The 8,853-nt window shown below is 34.5% G+C and overlaps 1 protein-coding gene and 3 long non-coding RNA genes across 7 annotated transcripts in view; 3 read left to right on the top strand and 1 right to left on the bottom strand.

Annotated features, from left to right (window-relative positions):
* LOC103514416 overlaps positions 1 to 8,853 on the top strand; it is a 78,150-nt gene that overhangs the window by 16,221 nt on the left and 53,076 nt on the right. The gene's annotated exons all lie outside the window — the stretch shown is intronic.
* On the top strand, positions 1,119 to 1,623 carry LOC113469565. The gene is made up of 2 exons (XR_003392934.1): positions 1,119 to 1,235; positions 1,343 to 1,623. It is a non-coding gene; the product is annotated as an uncharacterized LOC113469565 (long non-coding RNA).
* LOC113469564 lies at positions 5,325 to 6,049 on the top strand. The gene is made up of 2 exons (XR_003392932.1): positions 5,325 to 5,744; positions 5,856 to 6,049. It is a non-coding gene; the product is annotated as an uncharacterized LOC113469564 (long non-coding RNA).
* Positions 5,786 to 8,853, bottom strand: part of LOC103514417 (ion transport peptide-like) — a 58,580-nt gene continuing 55,512 nt past the window's right edge. For all 4 annotated transcript variants that reach the window (XM_026827391.1, XM_026827393.1, XM_026827394.1 and 1 more), the window contains exon 4: positions 5,786 to 6,109. The gene's annotated coding sequence lies outside the window, so the exon portion shown is untranslated. The remainder of the gene's footprint in view (positions 6,110 to 8,853) is intronic.

Genomic DNA, 8,853 nt, shown 5'->3' with positions numbered 1-8,853 from the left:
ATGTTGTTATCATGTTAATTCTGATAACACGATAAGACTGACGGGTTTTGTCGTCTATTGCCAATTTAGCGACGCTTTGTTGTAGATGGAACAGTTTTAGGCCTTTAGCGCTATGGGTGAAAGTAAAACTGCGAGGTTGAGATTCACTATACATATTTCTTTTAAATCAATGCAATCCAGCTCATTTTTTACTTTCGTGCCTCCTCGGTCATCTTTTTCTTTTACTTAGTTACCCTGTCACCGAGTTAACACCAACACCATGTTGTTATCATGTTAATTCTGATAACACGATAAGACTGACGGGTTTTGTCGTCTATTTCCAATTTAGTGACGCTTTCTTGTAGATGGAACAGTTTTAGGCCTTTAGCGCTATGGGTGAAAGTAAAACTGCGAGGTTGAGATTCACTATATTTCTTTTAAATGCAATCCAGCTCCTTTTTTATTTCGTGCCTCCTCGGTCATCTTTCTCTTTTACTTAGTCCTTATCCCCATCAGATGGGGTCATCCTATTCAAAATGCCTTCTTTTCTTTATTCGCCCACCAACAAACCGAGAAAAATGAAGTAGACCATGTAGGAGAGCAACAAAAGTGTATGATAGAAAACACCATAAATTGAAAGAAAATGAGGTATGGACCTATACCACCAAATAGCTCAGAATAGATCAGAACTTAAAGTTACCTGCTAAAAAGGACGTTAGGAAATGGAGAACAACATGCCAAAAATGAAATAGATTTCTGGACTGGACAACAAACTTTTACAAAACTTTTTGAAAGAAGTGAACTAAAAAGGCCAGAGAAGATCATTCATGAAGCGGATTACTTGATGACTATGTTCCTTAGAAGGGATGGAAAGAATTTGGAATGTCATAATGGCAATAAAGACCCAAGGTTGGAGAGATGAAGCACCCAAGGTTACCATTGATATTACGGTTATAGGTCGAAAGACATATTCAATGATCAAAATGGAATGATTATTCAATCAAGTAAATTCAAGAACATACTAATCAGCATCAATGTGAAATTGATGAAAAGACGACCTCAGATTTGAATTTTTCCCAACTTTTTACATAGGAATCGACCATTTATTTATAATTTTTACCCATTTGCAACTGCTCCATTGGATTAACTTCAATTTCAAAATGTGGCCCCGGACATTGGACATTGCTTCTACGTTGTGTACAACATATTGGAGCTTAGTTTTCAATAGAAACAAACGGGGTGGGCCGAAGAAATAGGTAGGAAATTAATATTTATTTATAACTTCCGCAGATAATTACTTCACATTATAATGCTCGTGAGCTTAGTTTTCAATAGAAACAAACGGGGTGGGCCGAAGAAATAGGTAGGAAATTAATATTTATTTATAACTTCCGCAGATAATTACTTATGATAATGCTCGTGATATAGCTGTTAAGAACGTCCTCTATATCCGCCCATCTGAGATTTAGTAGTTTGGTGGAAGATCTTTTTGCTGATCACCAGTCCGAATTAATTTCAAATGATAATCATACAGATTCGATGAGTTGACAAAGTGCAAAACTGTTCCAATTTTTTGTTCCCGGTTTAATGGACACAATTTGACCATATTACTCGACAAATTTAATTAAGAATTTCATAAAATTGGACCGAATTACTCGACATTATGCTCGTGATGATATAGCTGTTAAGAACGTCCTCTATATCCGCCCATCTGAGATTTAGTAGTTGGGTGGAAGATCTTTTTGCTGATCACCAGTCCGAATTAATTTCAAATGATAATCATACAGATTCGATGAGTTGATAAAGTGCAAAACTGTTCCAATTTTTTATTCCCGGTTTAATGGGCACATTTGACCATATTACTCGACAAATTAAATTAAGAATTTAATAAAATTGGACCGAATTACTCGACAAATATTTTATTTATTAATTATTTAACAAGATTTCATGAGCTACTTTTTTTGTAATACTGAATCTTCATTTTGGATTCGAAAGAGGCCAAAAAAGGAGGGACTTTTCTCGTTAATTTCCGGGCCAAATAAATCATTTGTGGACAGGTTGACGTAAACTCTCACGGGTACCCTGTCACCGAGTTAACACCAACACCATGTTGTTATCATGTTAATTCTGATAACACGATAAGACTGACGGGTTTTGTCGTCTATTGCCAATTTAGCGACGCTTTCTTGTAGATGGAACAGTTTTAGGCCTTCAGCGCTATGGGTGAAAGTAAAACTGCGAGGTTGAGATTCACTATACATATTTCTTTTAAATGCAATCCAGCTCCTTTTTTACTTTCGTGCCTCCTCGGTCATCTTTCTCTTTTACTTAGTCCTTATCCCCATCAAGTGGGGTCATCCTATTCAAAATGCCTTCTTTTCTTTATTCGCCCACCAGGGTATCTTTACGATTCCCTCCCTCCCATTTCCTAACCCGGGTCCCTGGTACTTAACACATGTGTCCAATGTTCTGATTGACAGAAGAATCTCCCACAGTTTTTTGGCGTTAAAAAAAAAAAAAATGACGAATGGTCTGTCATGGCGTCATAAACTCATAATTAATGCCGCGTCACAAGCAATGTGCATTATTATCAGTCCAATTTTTAAACGCTGATGATGCAGGCGTTATTTTTAGCCCCCGAAAATTTTCCGAGAAAACTGACTGCTAACGTGCTTTTTTTTCGTCCAAAATTTTAACGTGAAAAATGACTGTTGGCGTTTATTTTGACCACCAAAATTTGATTATTTGACATGGAAACTGATTACTAGCTAAGTGCAGTTTTGGACGAGTTTGTTCGAATTTGTTTCTTATTAGACATATTTGTTGTTTTGTCGTTTACAAAACTGCGGAAAATTCCCCCCTCCTCCTTCACACTAGACAAGAAACATGGGTGATGTTTTGGAGCGATTGCAATTTTTCACTAGGAAGTGACAGTACCATTAACATAATAGCTTGTGTGTTTAACCTGCTAAGGTTATCTTGTGTGTTTAACAGGAACTAAGTGGTGATAACCAGGATTCTTTCCCCTTTGGGGCGTTTTAACAATACGCACAGGTGGACAAGAAAGTTCATCTCATTTGAAAATTCGACCAATTTCGATCTCTAAAGAGCTTCAATTAGGTCCTACTTTTGGGGCACACAAACAATTTGGGTCTGAGAGGATTTCGACTTTTTTTTTTAAATTACATTTTTTTCTTATTTTGTTCAACAAAAATATCTTACATACAAGTTTAAGTACATAAAAACAAATGAAGAAAAAAAAAAGTAAAGAAAGAAAGATTACAGGAAAATGATAGTACATTGGTCGAAAAATACATCTCTTTAAAATTAATTTGTATGAATGAAAACATGGTTTTATTTCGTAAAATTTCAAATTTTTTGACAGAACATACTATTGTCATCCAAATGGGCTTGTAATCTCTGTCAATATACTAAATTTCAAGTCAATCGGACCAGTAAAAGTGGCTCAAAGTTGGTTAAAAGATTTGACCCAACAGTAATCTCAAATAAAACCATGTAAAAATAGGTTTCTGGGGATGGGTTAACATCATGATGATTAATGTATACCGGTGTAATTATCATGATTACAAATTAGATAATAACACTGTCAGAAAGCAGTTTACATGTTTTCTCACTTAAAAACTGTCAAGTTTTAGAAAATAATGCAACTTCTAATGTTGGAGTAAGATGCAGAAATTTGATTATTACCTATTCGTTAGTAAAAATCTTTTTGGTTTCGTGTCAGATTTACAAAGTGATACACACTCTTCGTCAGTGTTTAGAAAATATTGCAACTTCTGATGTTGGAGGAAGATGCAGAAATTTGATTATTATTCGTTAGTAAAAATCTTTTTGGTTTCGTGTCAGATTTACAAAGTGATACACACTCTTCGTCAGTGTCAATTAAAACGCACTAAATTAATCTAGTAAAGAACATAATTAAATGTAGAGCGAGTAGGTATTTGATTAAAAATATTAAAAATCTGGAGTGAACATCACACGACTTTCCTTATCCTATTAAATGATGCTTATTTGAGTGTTCTTTTACCTTACTTTTTACAATATCTCTAACCGTTTAGTCGGTATAGCTGAAAACCGCCAAAAAAACTGTCGAAAACCGCCAAAAAGCGGTCAAAATAACGTCAACCGCAGCACATACATATCTCAACCAAACGTTTACTGTTGCATTCTTGTCCAAAACCGCCAAAAAGCGGCAAAATGCCGCCAAGCGTTGCACCGATCTTAACTAAAAGTTTCGTGTCGCATCCTTGTCACATTTGACAGCTACATACCTAATTTCAAGTCTCTAGCTCTTACCGTTCTCGAGTTCTCGAGATGTAAATAGATAATAGCTATACCGAGATAATAGATGATGTTCTCGAGATATTTTGTTTACAGACAGACAGACAGACACACGAACCAATAGCTGAAACTTTGGATTTAGGCTCTAGGGACCTCAAAACGTGTTTTGACACTAAACACTGACCATCGAAAATTCGACCCGATTACATTACTTTCCTTCCTATAGGATAAGGAAAGTAAAAAGACTGTCTGCAGCCTGTTTTTTGTAACTTGGAATGCAACGTTGCTAAAATGGAAACAGAGGTCAACTGGCAACACTTTCGCCCCATTTTTTTTTTGAAATTTTGCTAGAAAAAGCAATTCAAACTTACAAAAAACAGACTGAATTACCTATTTATCCCTCAAAGATATAGACAGCCTCTTTTCTGAGGACAACTGTAGTTTTTTTATTTGATTATTTAATAATATTATTGAAAATAGTTTTATTCTTAAAATACCTTTGGGACTTTACAATTTCGACAGGAATTGAAGGGTATAGGAGGAGTTCATTTGTTACAACATCAATTAAAAATTTAACAAGTGACGAGTAAATTATTGTAAGCTTTAAGGCACCAATTATTGATTTTAAAATAGAAAAAAGTAAAAAGAATAAGGCCTACGAGACATCAATTAAAAATTTAACAAGTGACGAGTAAATTATTGTAAGCTTTAAGGCACCAATTATTGATTTTAAAATAGAAAAAAGTAAAAGGCCTAAAAAGAATAAGTCCTACGAGATAAGGCCTACGAGATAAATACATAAGTATCTCTGTAGTTACGAGTAACGGGGTATGTAATCTCACAGTCAACAATGATCTAATTCCGAAATTGGATACCATTTCAAAAAGGTAACCGAACACACAGAAACATACCTATCTATTTTTTGTTTGAATTTTGGTAAAATCCTAAATAAGCTTAGCGACAAAATTTTAAATTTTTAAGGAAGCGAAAAAATCGTTCCAAAAACAGCACTCAAAAATACTACTTTAGGCACTAGATAAATACATAAGTATCTCTGTAGTTACGAGTAACGGGGTATGTAATCTCACAGTCAACAATGATCTAATTCCGAAATCGGATACCATTTCAAAAAGGTAACCGAACACACAGAACACATACCTATCTATTTTTTTATTTGAATTTTGGTAAAATCCTAAATAAGCTTAGCGCCAAAATTTTAAATTTTTAAGGAAGCGAAAAATTTGTTCCAAAAACAGCACTCAAAAATACTACTTTAGGCGTCGTTTGAAGAACTTGGTTCATAACTTCATACTCGGATATCCCATTTATGCAATGATATTAATTTCAGCAAATTTTGGCGCTTAGCTCATTTGGGATCACCAACTTCAAATGATTTTCTGCTTTGGATACATATAAAATTTGAATATCTCTATTTTTAGGTTTTTATTTTTCTAATCTTATTAGTATTTTCACTTTTTACATCGAACCAACTTCAAATGATTTTCTGCTTTGGATACATATAAAATTTGAATATCTCTATTTTTAGGTTTTTATTTTTCTAATCTTATTAGTAGGTATTTTCACTTTTTACATCGGCGTTCGTGGGTTGACGATTGTATTTACCCTCTCACAAGTCCACCTTGTTCTCTTACAGTGCTCCCCTTTCCATGCGAGGCTTCTCTCAATGCTTCCTCCAGGGTTCTAGTGACTGGAACCCCGCGTTCGTTTTCCAATGTAGTTGATGAGGGATTGAAACTTCTTCGTTTCGGAGCCCAGCCTCAGCGTGTCGAGGCAGCCTTTGAAATAAATACTAGAGAAACACTTTTGCCTGCGGGGAAAAACAGAGACAGAGTGGAAAATTAGTCAAGGAAATGAATACAAAAATGCTTACTAATGAAATTACTAATTATAAATTTATTTCTCAAGTGTTTTTTGAGATACTTTGTCATTTTAGATCAATATTGCTTCCATTGGTGACACCATTGATAATAATAATAATAGCTGATACCATTTATTACAATACAGACCATTGATGATAATACCTAATAATGGTTATCTGATATGGCTTAGGTAGGCCGCACACGGGTCAAAATGAGCCTTTAAGATATTTCACCAGGGAGGTCTTGAATGCTCCTAGACTTTGTGAGTCTCTAATATCCCTATGAAGAGTCTGCCCTTTTATTTTATACGTCTGCCCTTAAAATACTATACGTATGCCCTAAAGCTGTGACCACACATAGTCGATCGACTGAACCGTCCACACTGCCTCGACAAAATGGATTCACCTCGTCGATCGACCGCCATCGACTAAGTGTGGACACAGCTTTAAAATTCCTGTTCACCTCGTCTGTGGCGCCCTCTTCACAATCAATTCTAAAACTCATGACTTACGTAACGATTTCAGCCCGTGTGCCGACGGCCCGACAACAAGATCCTCTATCTAATATGACAATGACGTGGGTACTTATTAGTTACAGGTATAGGTTAGTGCCTGTTTGATAAAGCCACCTGTGATAAGCACGGTGTTTAGATAAAATGACATAATTAACTTGTCATCCTTTCTCGCGTATGTTGTAAGCAATGCAATTATCTAGATTAATTAAATGTACATGGAAGTGATTATGCGAAGGGTTGGAATGCAGTTTTTTTTGTACATGAATTTCCTGAAGTTAAGGTAATTGAATTATCAAGTAGCTTACAAGTTAGTTTAATTAGGGGCAGTCTGAACTGATGTGAAGACAAAGTATCTCAAATTATGATATTTAATATTGATTTTATATACCAAAATATAAAGCCATTGAGTTCGAAAACTTAGTTAAGTGGGGTTTTAAAATTTAAAAAAAAAAAAAAACATTGTATAGATTATGAATAGGTGGTTTTCCTGGTACCTCATAATTTTCTGCGAAAAAGATTTTAGGTTGGTTTGGCTTGAAGTCAAACATTCTCAATAACATATCTGACTCTTACCTTCAACTGTTCAAAATAGTACAAACGCATCAAAAGGTTTCAAAAAAACAACAAAATCGCACCTAAAAAAATGTTGAAATGTTAACAAATTATCGTGTCGGATGGATGTTGGGAGTAAAGTTGCACAAAAATGGCGCCTAAAGTCAAAATGTGGAGAAAAATACAACCCATAAAGTAAAACCAAAAGTTTATCACCGGCCAAACCGTTAACAACATCAACGAATCGGTGCAAAATGCAAACCAAAAGTCCAAAAATTCGCTCACAAAATTCAAATTACAACCGGACAAATAATGTTCTGATTGTTGGTTACAGAATGTGAATATTCATACCTTAAAGGGAATTTACCAAAGCCACCATAGAGTCATACCTATTGAAGGACTTTCCATGATAACAGGGATCCGTTGATGATTTCAATGTCATGCTTGTTCCTGTGCACGCTCGTGTCGGAATTAGTTGTGAGGGGGCCTTCCTCAATCACTCATCGAAAGTAGTTGTTCATGAACAGTCCCTTCTGTAACACAACCGAGAAAATGAAGTTAGGACCATGTAGCAGAGAGCAACAAAAGTGTATGATAGAAAACACCATAATTGAAAGAAATGAAGGTATGTTGTACTATACCACCAAATAGTCTCATGAATAGATCAGAACTTAAAAGTTACCTGTCTAAATAGGACGTTAGGAATTGAAGAAACAACATACCAATAAATGAAATAGATTTCTGGATGGACACAAAACTTTTACTTTTATACAAAATTTTTGAAGTTTGGATGAAAATGATAAAAGAATGAACCTAATAAAAGGGCCTAGAGAAGTCATTTCATTGAAGCTGGATTTACTTGATGACTTATGTTCTTTAGAAGGGATGGATAGAATTGGAAAATGTCATATATGGCAATAAGAAAGGACACAAAATCTTGGGAGAAAACTGAAGCCACCCAGGTTACTACCATGATATTACGGTTATAGGACGAAAAGACATTTCAATGATCAAGGAATGGAATGATTATTCAATTCAGTAAATTCAAAGACAACTAAGTCAGCAATCAATGTGAATTGATGAAAAGACAAGAGAGAAAATCCATTCTCGAAATGAAGTGCAAGACTTCATATTGGATCTTGGACCTGGAATGGAAATTAACTTGAATTAGATAGAAAACTTATGGATAAAATGAAATTATTTCGTCAACAATTTGTCACGCATCCACTTAAGTGGTGACCATCTAAAACAACCAGATAATAAATACATTTTTAAAATTGTATTTTTTCCTTGATCATAGACGGTAACTCGGAGTTAAAATAAAGGAGCAAATTGATATGCAAATGATAATTTTGAAAACTTGACTTGAAAAAGAACCCAAAAATAGCAACATAAAGAAATATCTGTGCACCAAATTAAAAATTAAATATAAAAATATAAAGAAATTAAATATTAAAATAAAAGGGAGAAAGGAAAACTAACGAAAGGAAAAAGGAGGAAAAATGAATAAAATCCAAAGGAAAAAAGAGAATTAATAGGAAGAAATGAGAAAGAAAAAGGAAATTAGGAGAAAACTTAAATAAAAGCGAAAAATAATAACTAAATTTGAAATCAATGTGTGTGTGT

This window comes from Diaphorina citri, unplaced genomic scaffold (assembly GCF_000475195.1).
Source record: "Diaphorina citri unplaced genomic scaffold, Diaci psyllid genome assembly version 1.1 scaffold1137, whole genome shotgun sequence".
NCBI lineage: Eukaryota > Metazoa > Arthropoda > Insecta > Hemiptera > Psyllidae > Diaphorina > Diaphorina citri.
The sequence above is the reverse complement of the archived record's forward strand: the minus strand, read 5'-3'. Positions and strand labels throughout refer to the sequence as shown.